Below are 22,630 nucleotides of genomic sequence, written 5' to 3'. Positions count from 1 at the left end.
ACAAGTCCCCACTCAGTGGCTGGCCTACACACCTTTTCCAGCAGGTGGCTGCCCGGGGTTCAAGGCTAGGGGCGATCAGGGAGTGTGGAGGCAGCTCCAATCATTCCCTCTCACCTCCTTCCTCTCTCCTGTCCTCCCTCCTCTACTCCTGCCCCTCACCCCTCCACCCCCATCTTACAAGGAAGATTAGATCAAATCATCCGACATTGAAGGATTAAAAAGTGACATCACTATGAACACTTGGCCACCACAAGCCAGTTATCCCTGTGGTAACTTTTCCAACACTTCCTGCTGAAACCCCAACAGGTCAGAGGGATCTAGAGGTCCTTCTTTCATGGTCTAAATTCCTACTAAAAATCAAGATCCAGTGAGCTTCAACAATTTCTGCTCCAGGGGAGGTTTCTGTCCTCCCTCAGCTCGCCTTAGGACACCTACATTACCTTTACCAGGTGTACCGTCCCAGTCAAACAACCCACCTGACCCTGCTAAGTCCCTGCCTGCTCCAGGGAGGAGTCCCAAGGAGGCTGCAGCTAAGGCTCAAAGGGAGCACAGCAAGAAATGCCAATGCAGCGGCAAGGAGACCTACTGTGTGTTATGTGCACAAGATGCTCCAGTAGGTCCACTCAGACTCCAGTATCTCGTTCAGGGCCATGAGCGTTGTGCACTCGTTGATCAAAGACACCTTTGGGCACATCGCCGACCAGGCATCTCAACTGGCACCTTCCAAACTACTCCACCATCACAGCCTGCGACATCCTGGTGACCATGAGCCTGCTGCTGCCTGGACAGCTGGCAGAGGCGCCTTGGCCAAGGGCCCCAGGGCCAACGCCCACTACACCAGCCCCAAATAAATTGTCCTTCAGCCTCACAACGTTCAAACGCCAAGGGCCCATTTCAGGGTCACTTCCAGTTTCATCCCCCAAATAGAGGTTGAACACCTTAACATTACCTTGTTTTTGGTTCCTTTGTTTCAGTTTGGTTTTTGATTCTTCTGTGCATAGTTTAGTTAGATTACTTTTGTGATGGAGAGCATCTTTCTTTCTTTTTAACATGTTTTGGGGCACTTAATCCACATATCCCACATAATCCCACAATTCAGCCATCTTAAGCATTCCACAATCATTACCACAATCGATTTCACATCGTCTATTTTCCCACTATGATTAAATCGCCTTTAAGCAGACTTATTAGTCACCTTCAGTTGTAGTGTTCAGTCCCCTCAATCCTTCATTCTTACTCCCCAAGTCCCCTCACCCTCCCCAACTCCGCCAGCGACCCACCCCGACCCCACCCAGGCATCCTTACAGACACTCGCATGTTATTTCATCTCTAGGCATCCACTCCTTTTGTGCTTCACAAACTGAACCCAACAGAAACAATAAAGAATAGAAAGGAAATGAAATGGGAATGATTTTAAAAACCTTAGTAATATATAGATAGAAATAAAAACAAAGAGTAAGAAGAAAGGGCGGCCACCAATATTTTAAAGCCAGGGAAGACGTTTCTGTCACGGACCAGCAAGAGATCTTGCGCCTAGAACAGACTCTGGTCGGGTCCAGAGAGAGGTCAGCAGAACAAGATCCCCGGCTCACCTTTGAGCTGAGGAGGCGCAAGGAGTCTCGGGAGGAGGCATCGCTGTGCGGAAGGAAACAAGGGAGGGGGGTTAGGAGACCCGCAAAGAGAGAATCAGGGAACCCCGAAGCCCCAAACCCCAGCCGGGATCCCCTTTCTCCAACAGGGACTCCCACCATGAACCACAACCAATCTGAAAGCAGGGAAATAGGACCGGCCTTGGGGACACCCGCCCACCTCTCACCAAGAGAAGCGCTGGCAGGGTTCCTGGGGGAGAGAAAGGGCGCTTGCACCCTAGTCAGCTGGACTAAAACAGCCTCCGCCCACATACATGTCCCGGAGCCCAGAGCCTCCCACCTGGGAGCGCCGGCAACAGGGTGCTCAGGCTGTGGGCGCTTCTCTGGCACCGCAAGCAGAGCACCGACAGTGGAATCCTTGCAGTGAGTTGCAGTTCAGAATAAGACACCGCCACTTCCGGCCCTGTCTGGGCGTGACCCGGGGTGGGAGGAGCTGGCGGGGTCAGAGAGGGGTAGGGGTCTGCCTTCACTTCCTCTCAAGGCAGCTCTTTCCCCGCCCATTTCTGCTGAGATGCCAGCACAGGCGCCTGGTGAGGGGGTGGGCGGGGCCTGGCCGGCTTGGGGCGGGGCTCGGGGAGGAGCCAGAGAGGAGAGAGGCGGTCCACGCCAAAGGGTCCACACCTGTGGCTGAAACTCCAGCGGCAAAGACTCAGATAACAATGGCTGAGGCACCAGTAATTTGGCCCTTTGCAGAGGGAGTGCATGGGTGACATGGTTGAGATAGAACCATGTACGTTGGGTGTGGATGTGCATCCTCCTAACAAACTGGAAACACCCAAACCCCCAACTCTGCCAAAGTGTTAATGGGGCTGAAGCAAGAACTGAGGGTCCCTGCTTAACATATGAGTTCAAACAGTTACCGTACCATGGGCTCAGAAGATAAAGGGGGGCCTGGCCTCTATCACTTTCTGTTTATAAGGACAGGACTCCCTCATATGCAAATTATCTTTCAGGCACTAGGGTACAATTTCACCCTTGGGGTGGGAAAACTATCAGTTCTCTTCAGACAGGGCTGTGGGTCTCTTGGGAAACAGAGCTGTGGTCTAAAGATGCTATTGCTGTGTGTTCTGCTGTGCCTGTGACAGTTCCCCAAGGTGAGAGATTCAGATATCCGACCTGGGTCTATGGAGATAGTTGTGACTGACATGGAATTTTCTTTTTTTAATTTGCAGGCGTCCTGTCCCAGGTGCAGCTTCAGGAGTCGGGTCCAGGACTGGTGAAGCCCTCCCAGAAGCTGTCCCTCACCTGCATTGTCTCTGGTTTCTCCATAACAAGCAGTGGTTACCCGTTGGAGCTGGATCCGCCAGACCTCGGGGAAGGGGCTGCAGTGGATGGGGTGCATAGATTATGGTGGTAATACAGGTTATAACCCGTCCTTCCAAAGCCGACTCTCCATCACCAGAGACACATCGAAGAATCAGTTCTCCCGGCAGCTGAGCTCCGTGACCGCTGAGGACACGGCTACGTATTACTGTGCAAGGAGCACAGTGAGGGGAAGTCAGTGTGAGCCCAGACACAAACCTCCCCTGCAGGGAAGACACTGGGCAGCAGGGGGCGCAGAGAACCCAGCCTTAGACAGGCACAGATGGATGACAGGGAGGATTTCCTGTTGGAATTAGGGCTTTCTCACTTAACTCTTAGCCTCCCCTGGCACAGGTTTTCATTTTGCCATCTTTTTATCTATTTTACATTGGGATGCAAAGTTCAATGTCAGTAGTTTGAAATCACCAGCTCCTCCAAGCGAGAAAGATGAGGCTGTTTGCTCCTCCAAAAGATTAACAGTGTCTGACACCCTACGGAGCAGTTCTACTCTGTCCTAGAATCACTGTGATTCGGGATTCAACGATGCCAATGGCTTATAGTTATCGAATTTCTGAATTTGCATCTTGTTTTGTTTATTTATGTCCATTAATTTGTTTTCTGTGTATTCTGCATTGTGTTTAATCATACTTCATATTATTATCAGGAATTGTTCTATTTTTAAAAATTGTTCTATTTTTTCCATCATCCTGGTCTCCACAAAACTTCATATATCGTATTCTCATTTTAATTATATCATCCTTTTCTGTGACATCTTTTATATTATTTTAAAAATCTTTCTTAACATGTTAATGGTTTTCCTTTTAAATATATTTTTCCTGATTGTGCTCCAATTTACAAGGTTCTTTTATAAAAATAACCTTATTCTCCCTTCAAGTTGAATTACTCCCCTTCTTGTGTACTGCACACATATAACTGTTGATTTCTGTTAAACCAGTGTCGGAAGTCACTGACAAAAGCTCAGCTCACACACAGGCTCTGTGTGCAACAGTAGTTTGCTCACAGAGAAGAGACAGAGCCGGCTCACCATCAGAGTAGGCAGCAGTCCTCACAGCCAGTGGTTTCACTCTGTGGCCAGTGCAGGGAGGGAGGTTTGCAAGCATCCCTCCTTTGTGCTGCAGTTGAAGAACAGCAAACATAGAGAAATAAGGCTGTGCTGTGAGCTGAAATCTCCTTGAAGGCAGGGAGTAGGTGTTTTTTGTTGTTTCTTGCTGTATTCAATATCATGCATATGACAAGCAGTTTGCGTGTTCAGCATGAGCCACAGGGCGTGTTGCAGGACACCAGCTACTAAAGAGTGCTTTTGGATCCAGAATATCCTGAGAAAGGCAGTCAACTGACAAGATCCTCACATTCCAGTAGCCAGACTGACACATCCGAAGCACACCTAGGTCTGTTATGGATTCCGAGGAAGGGCTGCTGACTGCACTTGGACTGCCTGCTTCCTCAATTTAAATTCTTATTGGAGTTTATCTCATGTATTTTGTCATTGGGGGATAGCATTCTTGAATTTCAGCGATATGTTTTTCTTTTTGATGGTAGATGAAAGCCAGAATTGATTAACATAAAGAGACAGCAAGTAGAATAAGGGTTTCTGGGACTACAGTGGAGTGGTGGTGGTGGTGGAATAAAGGGAGATGGTGCCACTAGTTGAGAAAGGAAGATGATGTTTTCAAGCTAATTGGGGTAGCAGTTGTATAATACTGCTTGATGCACTTGAACTACGGATGGATATGACAACTGCATTTGCTCCCAATAAAACAGATTTGGAGGAAAAGTGAGACAATAAATAAAATATTAAATAAAGAATATTTATTCCATTGCTAACACTTTTTATAAATTCAAATTTCTGGCTTATATCATAATCTCTTTTCTGATTGAATATTTTAGCTAGTCTTTTGAAATGTTGTACCAGCAACACTCTCCATCAGTTTCTAATTGTGAGTAAAAAATGAAAACTATGTCATATTCTAAGTTATTTTTATCATATATGTGCTACAAAATAATATTTTCAACATTCTTCTCATACATAATTCAATGGAGAGGTACATAGTTTATTGTGCCAACCTGGCCGATAAAGACTTATGGGGTCAATTGAAGGGCCGAGGGATAAATGGCTTGGTGAGCCTCGCCTTTCTAGTTCTAGGGTCACTTGTTTTCTGATGGTCAGACAAGGGTGCAGCTGCCTTAGACAGTTCCCTGCTTCATCTGGCAAGGCTCACTTCCTGCAAGAACATCCCTTAAGAGAAGCTGCATGGACCTACCCCCATGAAGCCCTGAGTGCTAGAACAGCTGAGGGGTGACCCTGCCTGTGCTGAGATGCTTACACATTCTCTTACTTGGCTTTCTTCCTGCCATCGGCCTCATTGTGCATGTTTTGTGAGATGGAAGAAGACTTTGTGGATTGGTGTTGGGCATATGGGCTAATGTTGGAGTTGTGGGCTTGGGTACCACTGAGTTAGGATGTTTTCTTGATGTGCACTTAACCTTTATATAAAACTCTCTTATACATATGAGTTTCTGTGGATCATTTATCTAATGTACCCAGACTAACACAAATGGCATTAGATTATTATTGTGTTCAACAATTACCAACAGCTGCAAAATTCCCTCCCAAAAGCATCACAGAAACCCATAAAAAGAATTCTCACTTGACAATTTCTTCCTTAACATGGAATAAATAACTCTATAACTCTCTTGCTTGAATTACTTTGAATAGAAATCTGCTTTAAGTATGGTTCCTATTTCTGTGGACAGAATGAACCCTAACCTCTGTTTAATACTTTGATTGTCTTTCAGGCAAATGTCTTTCTTGATTGATATTTTATTGTGGCATATATCTCATAACAATATCTATATAAATATCTACATGAATCGATCTCACTTCATTTCACTGCAACCAATTCAGAGTGTTCGCAACTTGTATCATTCTCTATGGCCCAAGCTTTTCACGGTGAGTGAGAGTCAGTGTGAGTCCAGACAGAAAACCAGTCTCAGGGAGAAAGCAGACTTGCATGGATGCTAAGGACCCACCAGCTCTGGACCAAGAGAAGACAGAAGTGAAGACAGGAGTCTGGGTAAGGACTGCAGTGCCTGGTCAGCTAGAACTGCTGTGCTGACCACTATGGTAGCTCTACTGCCCATGGCAGGAAACCTGCAGAGACAACTCCAGGTAATACTCCTGACCAAGAGTCTGAAAGCTCAGTACCAGAAAAGAATGTTGCTGAGGTACCCACAGATGTGGAAGACAGTGTAAGTCCAGGAAACGCCTCTTGCTGTTAGCAGGCGCCTCTCAAAATACACTGAGCCCAATGCCCACCCTCGGTACTAACTCATGAGAGGATAAATGCACTTTTTCTTATTTCTGTGGTTTCTTTTAACCACACAATAACCATATTGTTAGGAAACCTTTTATTCCAACTCTAAATCTAGAAGATAGGGTTAAAGTATTTTTACTCCTTTCTAAATATTCTGAAATATCATAGGGCCAAGGAGCTTTATGGATGACATACTCTTGTTTCCCTATGTGTTCAGATGTATGGAAAGATTCAGGTAGGCCTGGTCTTGTTACCTAAACATCGTTAGGATAGAGATTGTCTTTAATTTCAATAGAACATCTGGGTATTTTGATGGAAATGACATAAAGCTACATTAAACATGAAATCTGCACAGATGTTTGTATGATTGCTAGAGTGAAGACCTCAGGGAGAAGACTGTATTCTCCCATGGCTGTCAGGGTAGCCAGCGCCTCACAAATCATCCCAGGTCTGGTAGGCACAATTGTACAGTGATAATAATTAAAGATTATAGTAAACTCATAGAGAAATACAGGCGATAGAAGAAAGAGTAAAATGATGGAATCAGACAAATTTCATGTTAGCATGCTCACCGTAGCCCCGCTCGGTGATTCCCATAGAGATGGGAGACCTGAGGGCAGGAGAGTGAGGGGAAGGAGAACAAGGGGAGAGGGGACACGGAAGCGAGGACCGCAGAGGAGAGCACCACGGGAGAGAGATTCTTTATTTCTAACCAAGATTTATATACCTTTGAGGGTGTGCAAGCCCCCTAATTTCAGGTAAAGACACACATCACAGGGAGGGGTCATACTATAGGTAATACAGTAATGAGAGGATGAAAATCTAGGGGTATACAGGCAATAGGAAGGGGAGGGATTGGGGTATACCTGTGCCAAGATGGACGGATCTCAGATTCAGGATGGCAGCCTAACTTTGGATGTCACTGAGCAGGTTTGACCACTTCTCTGGCTCTCCATGGAAACAATTACCTCCCACAATACGCTGGCAAATAGCCTCTAATGTTTGGCATATTTTTAGGGAAGACAAAGCTGGGGAAAAGTCTTTTTAGATTACACACTTGGACACCACCATTCTGCCCTTTCCACCTTTTTACATACAACCGCACCTCCCACATGCAAATACCTAATATGCATTCAGATGAAACCACAGCATACATGTACTTAAAGTCATATGCCTTCTCACCCTGGAGAGCATTCCTTTATCATGAATCTCAGCCACATGAACATGAATTGTGTATGGCTTTTCTTGTTTCTGGTGGCAACTCTGGGAGGTGAGTGCTTCAGAGATTCGTACATGAAGTCTGAGATTACAGCATTTGAGCACACGACTCACTGTGTTTGTCTTTATACCCAGGTATCCTGGCCAAGGTGCAATTATGAGTCAGGTCTTGGACTGGTGAAGCCCTCACAGACCCTGTCTCTCACCTGTACTGTCTCTGGATTCTCTTTAACCAGCTATGGTGTGTACTGGATCTGCCAGGCCCCAGGAAAAGGACTGGAGTGAGTTGGTGATATACGGGGTGATGGGAGCACAGACTATAATCCAGCTCTCCAGGCCCAAGTCAGCATCACCTGGGCACCTCCAAGAGCCAAGTTTATTTAAAACTGAGCTCTGTGAATCCTGAGGACACAGCCGTGTATTACTGTGCTAGAGACACAGTGATGGGAAGTCAGTGTGAGCCCAGACACAAACCTTAGTACATCAGGTCATGGTTTAAGCAGATGCAAGAGACTTAGGTCAGTGATGCTTTCCTCTCAGAAGCTGTGGTTCCCTCGCCTTGTCAGCACCTCTCTAGGGACCATTGTGCAGAGTGTGATTCTAGGGAATCTCCAGGCATCTGACCATACTTCTTTTTATAGGGATGGCCTTTATTTACCATCTACCCAAAGGCAGACTTCACAACAATATGTACTCAGATCTCAGTTTACAATTCAGGATACTAACTAGTGCCATTTGTTGTCAAGTTAAAAATATTAAAAGAAAACCAAACCCAAACCCACTGCCATTATTTCAATGCCAATTTATAGTGAGTTTCTGATTTTTACTGATGTAGAATCCCCTGTCTTTCTTCCATGGAGTGGCTAGTAGTTGCAAACTGGTGAATGCAAATCTTAGCACAATGCATAACCACTATGCCACCAAAACTCCTTATAAAAATATTAACGCAGTATAAAATTCTTATGTGAGCCTCAAATTTTCTCCAATCCATCAGCTGCATGTCCAATATTTTCATTCCAGTGAATACTCACAAATATATGTTTATGTAATAATTTTAACTTACAATAACCTGCATAATATTTTGTTAGGGATCTTTAAGTTGGCTTAAGTTCACAGTGATCACATGAACAACAGTGAGGTGGTTAGTTTATTGTGCAATGTAGCGGATAAACACGTGGTGTTAATTGAAGGGCAGAGTGCTAAATGGCTCGGTGAGCCTCATCTTTCTAGTTCTCGGGTCTCTTGTTTTCTGATGGTTGGACCAAGGTGCAGCTGCCTTAGCCAGTTCCCTGCTTCAGCTGGCAAGGGTTACTTCCTGCAAGACATCCCTGAGAAGAAGCCACATGAACCCACCCCAATGCACCCTAGATACTGGAGCAGCCATGTTGAGACCTCTGCCAGAGCTGAGATGCTTACACATTAATTGACTCAGCTTTCCTCCTGCAGTCGATGTCAATACATGTATTTTTGAGATGGAAATGGACTTTGTGGATTGGTGTTGAACGTATGGGCTAATGTTGGACTTGTGGGCCTGCGCAGCACCGGTTGGGGATGTTTTCTTGATGTGCACTTGCCTTTATATAAAACTCTCTTATACATATGAGTTTCGTTGGATTTGTTTCTCTAAAGTACCCAGACTAATACAAACAGGATGAAATACTGCCCGAAAGTGCGCCATCCTTACAATCATCCCTCTCTTTGGACTCATCATTGCAGCCTTAGGACAATCAGTCCCATTGAAAGTCTCTCACATTTTCATTGACATTCTACTTTACCAAGTACAAGATCATTCTCTGGGTTCTGGTTCTCCTTAATGTCATGCCCAAATAAGTGAGTTACAATCTTATTTGAATGATTACAAGAATTAAACAAGATGTGTTTACTCCAAGACAGACCTGCTTGTCCTTCAGGCAGCCCATGACAGATTTAATATTATTCTCTAACACCATGTGCTATTCTGGGTATACTAGAGAAACAAATCCAGGGAGAAACTCACATGTGTGTAAGAAAGAGTTTTATATCAAAGAGTATTTGTATATTAAGAAAACATCCCAGCTCAGATCAAGTCCATAAGTCCAATATTAGCCCCTATGTCTGATATCAGTCTATAAATTCTTCTTCAGATTCATGAAACACATGCAATGATGTAGATAACAGGCCGGTGGGTGGAAAGTCTTCTGGTTCTTATGGTGATGGAAGCATCTCAGCACTGTCATGGGTCTGCACATGGCCCCTCCAGTTCCAGGGCTCTAGCTGCATCAGTGTAGCTCCATGTGGCTTTGTAAACAGGAATGTCTCAACAAGAAGAGATGCTATCTGGGTCTGGCTTCCAGGGAGATATTCATCTCCTTTGCACCTACAAATGAAGTCATCAAGCTGAGATCTCATTGACAGGCTAGACTCCATCCCTTCCCAAGTTGACAAGAGATGATGAAACTGCCACAACATAACCCAAATGCATCAATTCCTTGATATGTCTTATGGGGTATTTGGCCATTACAGGAGTCACTCTTAGTTTTCACAATTCTGGGAGGTGTTTCTGGCACTGAAGACGGTGCCCAGGGTTACTACTAAAATCACACAATGCATTGGCCAGAATCCCATATTAAACACTCAAGGAACAAATAATAGTAATAGTATTGACCTAGAAGAACTCTACATAATGTCTTAAGACCAGTCAACATACACATAAATATTCACCTGTAGGAAGTAAAAGTAGATACATGTAAATTATATGTAGTAGAACCTGGACCACAAAACTATGTGGGCATGATTAAATGCTCAACTTCTAGCCAAAAGGTTGGCAGTTCAAAACCACATGGTGACTCAGTTGGTTAAAGACCTGATAAGGTTATCCCATCATTATTACAGAAAAGAAAATCCTTTCAGAGAGTTCTCTTTCATGTAGGGTCACTAAGAGTCTTTATGTTCCTGCACCCAAACAACCTTGGATGCTTAATGTTCTATAAATACGAAGACAAGACTTTTGCAACCAATATTTAACCAAGGCAAAATGAAATTCCACATAAGAACAATTATAAAGAGTGTAGTCTGTTACATATTTCCTTTTGCTACGGAAAATAAAACATATATCCTTTCCCTAGCACTGTCATTCAACTTTGGAAGAATATTGTGTCTTTTCATTTAATTTTGATGATGTTAAGTGCCACAGAATCAATTTCAAATCTCAGTGATTCAACGCAAAACAGAACTGAATAATGCCTAGTTCAGCACCATTATCACAATAAATATGTTTGAGCCCATTGTTACAGCCACTGTGTCAGTCCATCACCTTCTTCTTTACTGATCCCCTTTATCATTGATGATGTCTTTCTCAATGGACTGGTGTCATGATAACATGTTCAAGTACATGGAACTAAGTCTCACCATCCTTCATTCTAAGGAACTCCCAGGCTATGTTTCCCTCACAAGAGATCTGCTTGTTATATTGATAGCCCAGTCCATGGTACTTTCAACATTCTTTTCCAAAAGGTAAGTGAATGGCCATAAATTTGGTTATGGACCCCCTTATTCATAGTCCAGGGCTCATATTCATATAATAATATTGAAAGTATCACCACTTGGCTTCTCAAAGTGACATTTAAAAAGCCCTTAATATGGGCTTCTTAGTATAAAGATATACAGAGATGTGGTGATGTAATGGGATAAGTATTGGGTTGCTCACCACAAACCAGCCAACCATTCCTCCTAAGTAAGATGAGGTTGTCTTTTCCTGTTATTATTTACAGTCAGAGAATTTCTATGAGCAGCTTTAATCAATCTTATAAGGTTCCCATGAATCAGGACAGGTGCACTCGCAGTGGGTTTAGTTTTTGAGGAAGAGATCATTCATTTCCTAGCTCAGTTGCGTGGTTTACTGATTTTCCCTCAGTGCAGAAGAATGTCTGGCGTGTTCATAGCTCTCAGAACTCAAATGAATAAATTAATGCACACACTAGTGGATGCATTTTTTCAAATCAAACAATACAAGGTACACTGGAACTCGGATAATTTTATGATTGCAAATATTAGGATCTGGGAGGGTATAAATTCAGTGTATGCCTGTGGGCCACCCCACTCTCATTGCTTACATATCACTGCCATACAACGTGCTTCAAGAACCAGCTCTGGAGAAGCTTCCATGTGGAGCTGTGAGCCCTGTCAATTAGCACACTCTTAATAGTCATCCTCTGACCCCCTGATAACAGCCAGTAACACTCATAAGCAAAAGCCTGGTGTGGTTTATTATTTAAATGATATGAACACCCACCCCACCCTCAAGATTCCCCTCTGGAACCAGCAGAATTCCAGAGCCTGCTGTACCAGGGAGACTCTGATACAGAAAGGTCTGCTTGCATTCTTTTTCTCATTTTGATGGTACTGTGTCTCCCATTGTGTCAGTGGCAGGGAGATACAGTAGGTCACAGCAGTTTTAATGACAGGTGGGATATTTAATACTTGTTTTGTAAGTCTCCTTGTGTCCCGTCCAAAGTGAAGCTGCAGGAGTCAGACCATGAGGTGGTGAGGGCATCACAGACCCTCACGCACACTTGCACCATCACTGGGGACTCAGGCTCCAGAACCAGCGCTATTTGGGAGCAGATCAGGCAGCCCTGGGAGAGGCCCTGGGTGGATAGGAAGGAGCTTCTACAGGTAAGAGTGGTTTAGCGAATACACACCATCCTTCAGAGATCATCTATTCATCAACCCAGACACATCCAAGAACCAGTTCTCCCTGCACCTGAGCACTGTGGCCGTGGAGGACCCGGCTGCGTATGACTGTGCAAGAAGACACAGTGAGGGAAAGTTAATGTGAGTTCCCATATAAACCACCCTGCAGCACAGGGTTGGGGTTGAACTGAAGGGAATTCAGGGTAATGGGTGTGCTCAGGCCCAAAAAGCACAGGCCCAGGATCCAGGAGTAGGTGCAAGTGAGAGCACAAATAGGATGGTCTGCTGTGGTTTTTAGTTTATTTTGTTCAAACAAAATTTGGATTTTAGCAACAGATTTAGTAGGAATTCCAGTAGGAACCATTCTATTTTCTCTTAATGTAAAAGAAAACGAAGATGAAGCAGAAGTAGTAGAATTAGTAGAACAACAACGAGAAAGGGATTGCTGTAAAGCTTTAGAAAGGAAATAGTAGCATAAGGTAAAACGTTGTGGAAAGGGAAAACAAATATATTCCATGAAATAAGTGCTAAAAAGTGGTCAGGTGGAAAGCTGGAAAAACCAGGGGTAGAGAGTAGGGTTAGCCTCATTGGAGTTCACAATGACTGCTCTTCACTATAGTTTGCTGGGTCATTCAAGCCTGTGTCCTCAGGTTTCAATCCATTAATTTGCAAGGGGAAACTGTTTTCAAATCTCTCTTGAGTGGTTCATCTGCCTTTCCTTTATGAAGCATATTATGATTTGTGACCATTGGACTTATGTAGAAATAAATTCTTTTCAGCCTCTTCCCTAAAAACTGGTTGATTTATATTTAGAAAAATCAAATCAAGTGAGTCCATTCTGGGAGCTGTTTCCAGAGGAGAGTACCTTAGGAATTCAGACATGAGAGTGGGGAGATGCTCCTCTTGAACACATGGCTAACTGTGATTGTCCTTGTTACCTTGGGTCTATCTCAGGTGCTGGACCCCAAACATACAATTCACATCTGTCCAGTCACTTAAGACTGATATAAACCCTATAGAGCACTGGTTCTCAACTTGGAGGGTCGCTACCCCTTTGAAGGTCGAACTACTCAAGGTAATTAGTTTATTGTGCCTACCTGGCCGATAAACACATGTGGGATTGTTTGAAGGGCCGAGGGATAAATGACTCGGTGAGCCTTGCCTTTCTAGTTCCCAGGTCTCTTGCGTTGTGATGGTCGGACCAGGGTGCAGCGGCCTTGGCCAGTTCTCTGCTTAAGCTGACAAGGTTCACTTCCTGCAAGACATCCCCAAGGAGAAGTCGCATGGACCTACCCCAATACAGCCCTGGAGCAGCCGTGGCAGACCCCTTCCAGCACTGAGATGTTTACATGTTCTCTGATTTGGCTTTCCTCCAGTCATTGTGTGTATTTTGTGAGGTGGAGGAGGACTTAATGGATTGGTGTCAGACATGAGGGTTAATCTTGGACTTGTGGGCTTGGGTACCACTGCGTTGGTATATTTTCTCGATGTGTACTTAACCTTTATATAAAACTCTCTCTGATACACGAGTTTCTTTGGATTTGTTTCTCTAAAATACCCAGACAAACACCGTTTTGCAGGGATCGCCTAAGACCATCAAAAAAAACATATTTCTGATGGTCTTAGGAACCAAGACACCAATCCTCTATCTGTCTCCAGGCAGATCCTCCCACATGCAAAAAACACCCACATATGAGTAACTGGCGTAATGATATCATAACTCCAACCCAATCACATACACCCCGTACAAATGCAAGTGTGTGTGACAGGGTTAGTGCCATAATGTGCTTTTGCTTACCAGTAACACATGTGTAGAGAGCAGCTACTTTGTAGAGAGCAGCTGCTGTGTTGAAAGTATCTAGTCTGTTAAAAGCAGCTACTGGGTTGGAAGCAGCAATACTGGAAGTAAAACAACACTTCATGAATTATAATTACAGGGTAAATGTAAAATCATGTACTGTGAAATCAACTACTGCAAAAATATGTAAACATCTGAACCATGGGAACTTAATTTGGACGCTGAATTGGAAACTCACAAGGGCAGTTCTACCCTGTCCTATAAGCATCCCTCTGAGTCCATATTGACTCGATCGCAGTGATTGATTTTTTGTTTGCTTGTTTTATTTTTTGACAATTCATGATTTATCCATGGGGGCAGAAAACCTCACATGAAAGCAGGTGTAGTAGTTACATAATTTCATATTCACCTGATAAATTAGTCTAGGGGTGAAGGTTAGCCTGTCATTCATGTCACAGCTCCATGATGCTTCCTGGTGGGCTTGACCTTCTCATGAGAATTCTGGGAACTTCCACTCTTTCTCCCTGGAATTTGGCCAACTTCTTTCTCTCTGCTTCACCTTCACACTGTTCAGAGAGCCAAAAGAGCCACATAGAGACCTGAGCCAGCACTAATAAAGTCTACCGCCATTGGATACACAAGAATTTTCAGCCACCGACCTGTGATCCTTCTGCATTCAGCATCATTGCATGTGGTGCATGAGTCTGAAGAGGAATATATGGACTAGTATTGGAGTAATGGGCTAATATCAGACTTATGGACTTGGTCTGGACTGGGCTGAGATGTTTTCTTGATATCCAATTACATTTTGATACAAAGCTCTTTCGTATACATTATGAGTGTCCCTGGATTTGTTTCTCTAGCCTACCCAGTCGAACAGGGCAGGTATTTCAAGAGAAGTCCCCTTTTCTTTGCAAAATCTAGTCTCTGTTTCCCATGATTTAAGGATATGGTGAGTCCATCAGAACTGGCAACATAAATCAGTTTAATTCACTAAATATTTGCTGATAAGTGACTTTTTTTTTTGATTCCTTATAAAGTTAGGCGACAGTTTTCCATCGTCTGTGGAATGATCTCACCAAATTGGGAAATGTAACAATATTGAAATTCTTGTATCTCCATTTTCAGCCAGCAACTTTGGAATCTGACTAGAACTTTCATAATGAAATTATCTAGTATAACAGCCATAAAAGAAGCATAGTCTTTATGGATGCAAATTAATAGGGACATGCTTCACTTTGATCTGTCCCATAAGCACTTGTTGTGAGAGACCAAACAGAGTTACTTGGAGGAATTAAATTTAAATTCCAGACCTCGCAATTTGGAAGAGTCTCTACAAATATTCTGCCCATGCACTTGAAACCATTGGATTGATAGAACCTCTGGTGAGTGATAAATTAAATTAGCAGAGTGGGGAAATCATGATATGCATAATTGAATCGAACTGTCATGTTTAACTGCCCCAATAGCATTCAAGCAAAATAAAACAAGATAAAAGTACAAACTCCAACTCTAAGGACAGTCAAGTTTAACAACTCCCCTCCCCCCTCTCCCATCACGTTTTAGTGCTCCCGCTTGTTTTATATTTAAATTTTGTTACTCTGACATAAAATTTACCTAGAGCATTTGATGCCAGCTACTTCTTTTTTTCCTAAAGGCAGTCTTCATACATGACAATGCTTTGGGGAGCAGAATGGCCCTTCACCTCAAAGGTCATTAGTTTCGGTTCTTGCGTCAGCACCATTAACACCGTGGCAGGGTTGAATGGCTGGATGGTTCATGTTAGTGAGGAGGATGCCCCATCTGGGGAATCTGATCACAAGCTTACACAGTCCACGTACGTTGTACATCGTTTTATGTCTCCCATGCACACTCTCGGTGCTGGGAGAAAGTACCGTTTCTGCCCGCAGGTGACTTGGTCATCATTATCAAAGTCTGAGGGCCCATAGTTGCGGGAGGAATATCACTGGCTCCTCCCCGCGCCGCCCCAGGCCCCGCCTCTGGCCCCGCCCCCAGCCTAAACAGCACCCTGGTTCTTCCCTTCCCCAGACACCTGGGTGTGTGCATCCAAGCCAATGGTCCGGTCCAGAACCGCCTCAAAGGTGAAGTGAAGGCAGAGACCAACCCCGCCGGCTCCTCCTAACCCGGGTGCTCAGAGATGGGGTGGAAGTGGCGATGTCCCAGCCGGAAGTGTGGCTTATTGGGCGCGTCCTAGCGTCCTACTTACTGTGCGCTGCATGTGGTGCGAGAGAACCTCCTGGTACCTTAGCTCTGCGTAGTAGCCAGCGCTCCCAGGTGAGGGGCGCTCTTTCCCAAGCATGTGCGTGTGGGCAGCAGCCAGTTTGGGGTACCCTGGTGCACACAGAAGTCCTGCTGGGGTGTAAGCGACCTTTCTCTTCTCCTCACCTTCCCCAGGGGACGCTCCTCTCCTGGTGAGAGGTGAGCTGGTGTCCCATCCCCCAACTTTTGGATTGGTTGGGGTTCTTGGTGGAAATCCCTGTTGGAGAAAGGTAATCCCAGGCTGGGGGTCTTGTCTTCGAGGTTCCCAGGTTCGTTGCCTTGTGGGTTTCTGCTCACCCCCCTTTTCATTGTTTCCATACATCGATACCTTCTCCCAGAGACTCCTTGCACCTCATCAGCTCAACGGTGAGCCCTGGGGTCTGTTGTTTCTCTCACTACGAAGAAGAGCACGCGTCTCCAGAAGCTAGTGGCTGCAGCTGGTGCGCAAAACATTAGGGCTTCCTCCGGAGGTTTGCTAAGACTTGTCACCTGTGCGGTACCTTCTTCTGAAGCAGGGCCGGGGGAGAACCCAAGGTCCAGTTCTAGAAACTCCCTGGCTCTTAGTGCCAGCTGTTGTGTGGCCGCAGGGAGCCTCAGCCTTGTGGGTGTAGAAGTGGTATTCCAGTGCAGCCACCATGCACTGAAACTGATTGGCATTCCCAGGTTGCTGGGCTAAGCCCTTCCAGGACTGGGGCCTCAAGGAGATGGCCCAGTTCGGTGGCTCTTAGTGAACACCTTGGCAGCTGGCAGGAGAAGAAGAGACACGCCCCGCCCTAGAAAGATTGGGTTCAGTGACCTGGAACTCAGTCAAAGGGAGACCCAGTATTTTGGGGGAAAGCTTATAGGTCTCTAGAAGGGCCAGAACCCTTCTAGGGTTCGTTGGAAGCCTTTACTAAGGAAAGCATAGGTTTCTTATGTTTACAAAGCTTCCTCCATCTATCTTGCCACCCAGCTGTGTTGTCAGTCTGTGGAAGCTGGCAGCCAGTCCATTGGAGTTATCCAGACCACCCACAAAGATGTGGGGGAACCCTCCTATCAAAAAGAGTACAGATATCCCAAAGACTTACACACTCAAATTGAGCCTGGATTGGATTGGGCTCCTTCTACCCTCCTGCTGCTCTGGCCTCTTTTGCTCTCACCTCTTCTCTCTACCTGTAAGGCTGGCTCTCCCTCCCACTTAGATTCTTTCTGCAGGTTCTGCAGCAGACATTAGAGCTGTTTAACCCCTTCCTCACCAATTCTACTGTAGTTTGTTCATGTTCTCTTATGTAATAGTGGGTCTCATGGATTTTACACATTTTAATTTAGCTAATCCTCTGGCTTTAGACGAAGGGCCAGCTCTAACCTTTCTTACCTAACTATTCTAAACCCCTATGATTTCCTGTTCCCTACAAACCACACCTCCCTCAATAAATCTATAAATTAAAGGTCTCACTCTGTCTCTTATCTCTGTAAAACCTGAGAAATGGTGGCCTGCACGGGGGAGGTGGGGGGCTGTCGAGGCTAGGACTGGAGTGGCACTTTCCTTTCCCTAGCCTCTAAAGTTCCCAGCAGCCTTCCTGGACCCCCTTCAAGCCAGTGAGCCTAACAGAGGGATCTCCACATCTTCAGCTAAAGACCCTCTGACAACACATTGGTGAGTGTTAAATCCAAAGCTCCCTACTTCAAGGTCATCTGCTCATTTTCTCTTGGCCTTTCTGAAAATGTCCACGTACCAGAAAGCTTTGCTCAGTCAGATTGTCTTCCCAGCCCCGGGGGCTTAGGTGGTAATTACCCAGTGTAAGGACGCTCTCCTGTTTTACTACCTCATATAACAGAGCTCACATTTTCACTCAGCATTTTAAAATGGGTTGTAAGAATGCTCAGTGTGTTAGTCCAGGTAGGCTAGAGAAATTCATAGAAAGTCGTGTGTATAAGAGGTTTATATAAAGAGAAATTGTACATTAACAAAGCATTCCCACCCAGTCCAGTTCAAGCCCATAAGTCTGATATTAGCCCATATGTCCGATACCAATCCATGAAGTCCCCTTCAGACGTAAGAAACACATGCAATGATGCTGAATGCAGGATAATCACAGGCCAGTGGGTAGAAAGTCTGGATTCAGTGGTGGTGTAAGCATCTCAGCATTGGCAGGGGTCTCCATGTGGCTTCTCTAGTTCCCAGGGCATGGGGTCTATCAGCATAGTATCATGTGTCTGGTCAGTAGAGCGTCTCTAAGAGAGTGAGCCGAGAGAAAGAGAGAGAGAGAGAGAGAGAGAGAGAGAGAGAGAGAGAGAGAGAGAGAGAGAGAGAGACTGTCTCCTGCCTCCAAGAAGGAAATTCCGGAATTCCAAAATTGTCAGGAGAAGGCCATACCCACACAGGGGCCATTGGTTATATTTTGATTGGCAGGCTGGACTCCACCCCTTCAGTCTTAATCATCAAATTGTCAAATGTTTATATAACTACCACACTAAGCAATGGCATAAAATACTTCTAGTTTGTGTACTGGCAAACTTCAATTCACTCGGTCTTAAATCAGTTATTCATAGGGGAAAATTGATTTTCTTATGTAATAATGCATGACTGCAGTACAAATTGGACAACAATTCAAGATGGTCACCAGGTGGTATACTTGATTTTAAATTTTTTCAAGATCTCAATAATTTCTTTTTAATCTACAAAATATATTCTGATATTCCGTATATCCAAGTTTTCTCCTTTGTGCTCAACCTCATTTATTTCAGAATTGTTCCACTATGCAAGTCCTACTGGTTCAGGAGAATGTTCCTCTCTCAGACTAAGAATCAGTCTGTGATCCTTCTGTTCATGATATGCCGCCAATTTCAGTGCCTATTGTCTCTGACCAAACTGCAGCTGTGCCTTCTTTCTCCCCTCCCCTTTACAACCTCCTTCAGGTTTCTCCAACCCACAGGATGCTGCTACATTCTCCCAGTTGCCAGACTGTAACCCTATATCTCTTGCTATAGTGTCTCATTCTTCTTCAGCCTTCCTCCTCACCACCTCCTCCCACTCCTGCCTTGTTTCAACACCCTCCCACCACCTCTGAGCCCACACTCTGTAATCCAGTATCCCCTACCCTGTTACCTCATACACTTTCTACCCAAACTCCTCCCTTGTCCATACCATGATTGTCCAGTCCTCCCACCTCTCTGTCACCAGTTCCCCTCCCACCCTTGCCATGTTATAAGACATCTGACACCTGTCCCCTACTGCCAGCACCATCTCCACCTCTCATTCTTTTATGTCCAGCCCTCTCCAGCACAAAGACAGCTCCTTCAAATCCAAAGCATCCATGCTCAATCCTATCCCCCCTCAGTACCCTCTGTGATGTTGCAGGAGCAGAGAGGCTAGTAAAAATTCAGATCCCTTTTTTGTTAAATTATTTTTCAGGCTTAGGAAAACATCTTAGATGCTATACATTGGACCCAGACACTTACATTAAAGAATTTAAATATCGGCTTTGCAGATGCTGCTGCTTGAATATTTAGGGTTTCTGGTCCAGCCACGGTCACCCCTACTGTGTTTTTCGACATAGCTGTCAATGGTGAGCCCCTCGGCTGCATCTCTTTCAAGCTGTTTGCAGACAAGTTTCAAAGACAGCAGAAAACTTCCGCACTCTGAGTACTGAGGGGAAAGGCTTTGGTTATAAAGGCTCCTTCATTCACAGGCCCATTCCAGAGTTCATTTGCCAGGGTGGTGATTTCACATGCCATAATGGCACTGGTGCAAGTCCATCTATAGAGAGAAATTTGAAGATGAGAACTTCATCCTGAAGCACACAAGTCTTGGCACCCTGTCTATGCAAATACTGGGCCCACTACGAACGGTTCCCAGTCAGTTATCTGTCCCGCAAAGACTGAGTGGTTGGATGGTCTGGTGAAAGAAGGCATGAATATTGTGGAAGCCATGGAGCGTTTTGGTTCCACGAATGGCAAAACCAGCAAGAAGATCACCATTGCTGACTGTGGACAACTCTAATTAAATTTGATCTGAATTTTCATGTTTTATCTTAAGCACCAGACCATTCCTTTTGTAGCTTGAGAAATCACCCTTCTGTTCCCAATGTGCTTGCAGTATCGTTTAATCTTGTGCTCTCCCTCCAGTTACTCAGGTTTCCTACTTTCCTTATTTCTCCTGTGTCCAGCTGGAAAGCAGAGTTAAGTTTATGATTATGAAATAAAAGATAAACAATAAAATAATTTAAATATGTCACTCAGTCATATGATCTTACCTGCCATGACATCCATATGATTTTAACAACTACCTTGACCCCTGAAGATCGGGAGAGAATCTGGATAGCTGCACAAAGAGAGCTGATGAAGGGTATGCCCAGACTGGGTTAAGCCCGTGGACTTCAAGGCAGTTCCCAAGCACAACCCTAATTAGAATTATCAGATGATCATGAGCACCCAATTCTTCAAAATGATATGATTTTCATCTCATTGAGGGCTTGCCAAAAGCCTCAAATAAAGCAGCCAATTATGACAAAATTAGGGAAATCATTTAGGAACCAAATGAAAATTCTGCCAAATTTCTGTCACATCATCTTCCAGAAGGTTTAAATACATGAAAGTAGACCCTACTACACCAAAAGGGATCATTGTACGTCACTCAAATTTCATCTCACAATCAGCTCCAGACATTAAAAGAAACCTTAAAAAGTTAGACTGTGGACCCCAGACTTCACAGCAAGATCACAGTGCAGCATTCAAAGTTTTCAACAGTAGCGAGGATCAGGAAAAGTTATATAAGCTATCAAGACTTAAGGTTAAATTTCAAATGTTAGCAAGTGCCCTCCAGGACCGAGTGGGTGTATCTAAACTAGTTATTGGGCCGCCCACGAGTGAACCATGAGCACCCTGCTTCAGATGCTCTCACTCGGGGCCATGGGCAAATGTATGTCCTAATTTGTTACCTCCAAGAAAGTAATGTCCATAGTATGAACAGAAAGGTTGCTGGGGAAATGACTGCCCCACTCAACACAAAGTGTGTGGTACAGTTTATTCCACTACACCTCCGGAGCAACCTGCTCAAGATGCCTCAGTAGAAGAGCTGCTTGGCTTGGCCTTGGAGGATTGATGGTACCCAGGGTATAAGGCCCCACTGAAGATCACCCACCTCAAGTCCAGGTAACTACCATTGCCTGAAGTAAGCCCATTTCTTTCCTTTTAGAACTTGCATCTGAAATACGACTTTCTCGTTGTTTCTTTCCTCCTGCAAAGGTCGAGAAGCTGTGCCTGCCCTTTCCTTTTTCCCTTGTTGAAAAATATTTTCAGCTACAAATGTCTATGTTCCTCTTGAAATGGAAGACTTCATACACAAACAAGCTGAAGAGTAACTTCTGGACATAATTTCAGATTTGTTCTTATCTGTGTCAGATATAGATTTTTATGAATGTACACCTAGCCTTTCAGTGATTTTATTCTGTTGAGTTTCAGGAGAGGTAAGTTTGGTTGCATTTTGTCAGTGATTACTCTCCTGCTACCCTAGCCACCATCAAGCGATTAGAAGGAAATCAATTTTGTTTGTTACTTACCTCTTTTTTTTTACATTTTATTAGGGGCTCATACAACTCTTATCACAGTACATACATATACAAACATCAATTGTATAAAGCACATCCGTACATTCTTTGCCCTAATCATTTTCAAAGCATTTACTCTCCACTTAAGCCCTTTGCAACGGGTTCTCTTTTTTTCCCCTCCCTCCCTGCTCCCCCCTCCCTCATGAGCCCTTGATAATTTATAGATTGTTATTTTGTCATATCTTGTCCTATCTGGAGTATCCCTACCCCCCCTTCTCTGCCATCCAGCTCCCAGGGAGGAGGTCACATGTGGATCATTATAATCAGTTCCCCCTTTCCAACCCACTCACCCTCTACTCTCCTAGTATCACCTCTCACACCCCTGCTCCTGAAGGTATCATCCACCCTGGATTCCCTGTGCCTCCAGCTCCCATATGCACCAGTGTACAACCTCTGCCCAATCCAGTCCTGCAAGGTAGAATTCGGATCATGGTAGTTGGGGGAGGAAGCATGCTGGATCTGGGGAAAGCTGTGCTCTTCATCAGTACTACATCACACCCTGACTGACCCATCTCCTCTCCTAAACCCCTCTGTGAGGGGATCTCCAGTGGCCGGTAAATGGGCCTTGGGTCTCCACTCTGCACTTCCCCCTTCATTCACTATGGTATGTATATATATACACACACACATATATATACACATTTTTTTTGCATGATGCCTTATACCTGGTCCCTTTGGCATCTCGTGATCGCCCAGGCTGGTGTGCTTCTTCCATGTGGGCTTTGTTGCTTCTGAGCTAGATGACCGCTTGTTCACCTTCAAGCCTTTAAGACCCCAGACACTATCTCT

General features: G+C 44.7%; 1 long non-coding RNA gene across 1 annotated transcript in view; it reads right to left on the bottom strand.

The window, feature by feature from the left end:
• Positions 1-2,108, bottom strand: part of LOC142436478 (uncharacterized) — a 56,466-nt gene extending 54,358 nt beyond the window's left edge. The window contains exons 1-2 of the long non-coding RNA XR_012781959.1: positions 1,930-2,108; positions 1,593-1,635 (exon numbers count right to left, since the gene is read on the bottom strand). This is a non-coding gene — a long non-coding RNA (uncharacterized LOC142436478). The remainder of the gene's footprint in view (positions 1-1,592; positions 1,636-1,929) is intronic.
• Positions 2,109-22,630: the final 20,522 nt, after the last annotated feature.

This window comes from Tenrec ecaudatus, unplaced genomic scaffold (genome assembly GCF_050624435.1).
Source record: "Tenrec ecaudatus isolate mTenEca1 unplaced genomic scaffold, mTenEca1.hap1 Scaffold_328, whole genome shotgun sequence".
Classification (NCBI taxonomy): domain Eukaryota; kingdom Metazoa; phylum Chordata; class Mammalia; order Afrosoricida; family Tenrecidae; genus Tenrec; species Tenrec ecaudatus.
The sequence above is the reverse complement of the archived record's forward strand: the minus strand, read 5'-3'. Positions and strand labels throughout refer to the sequence as shown.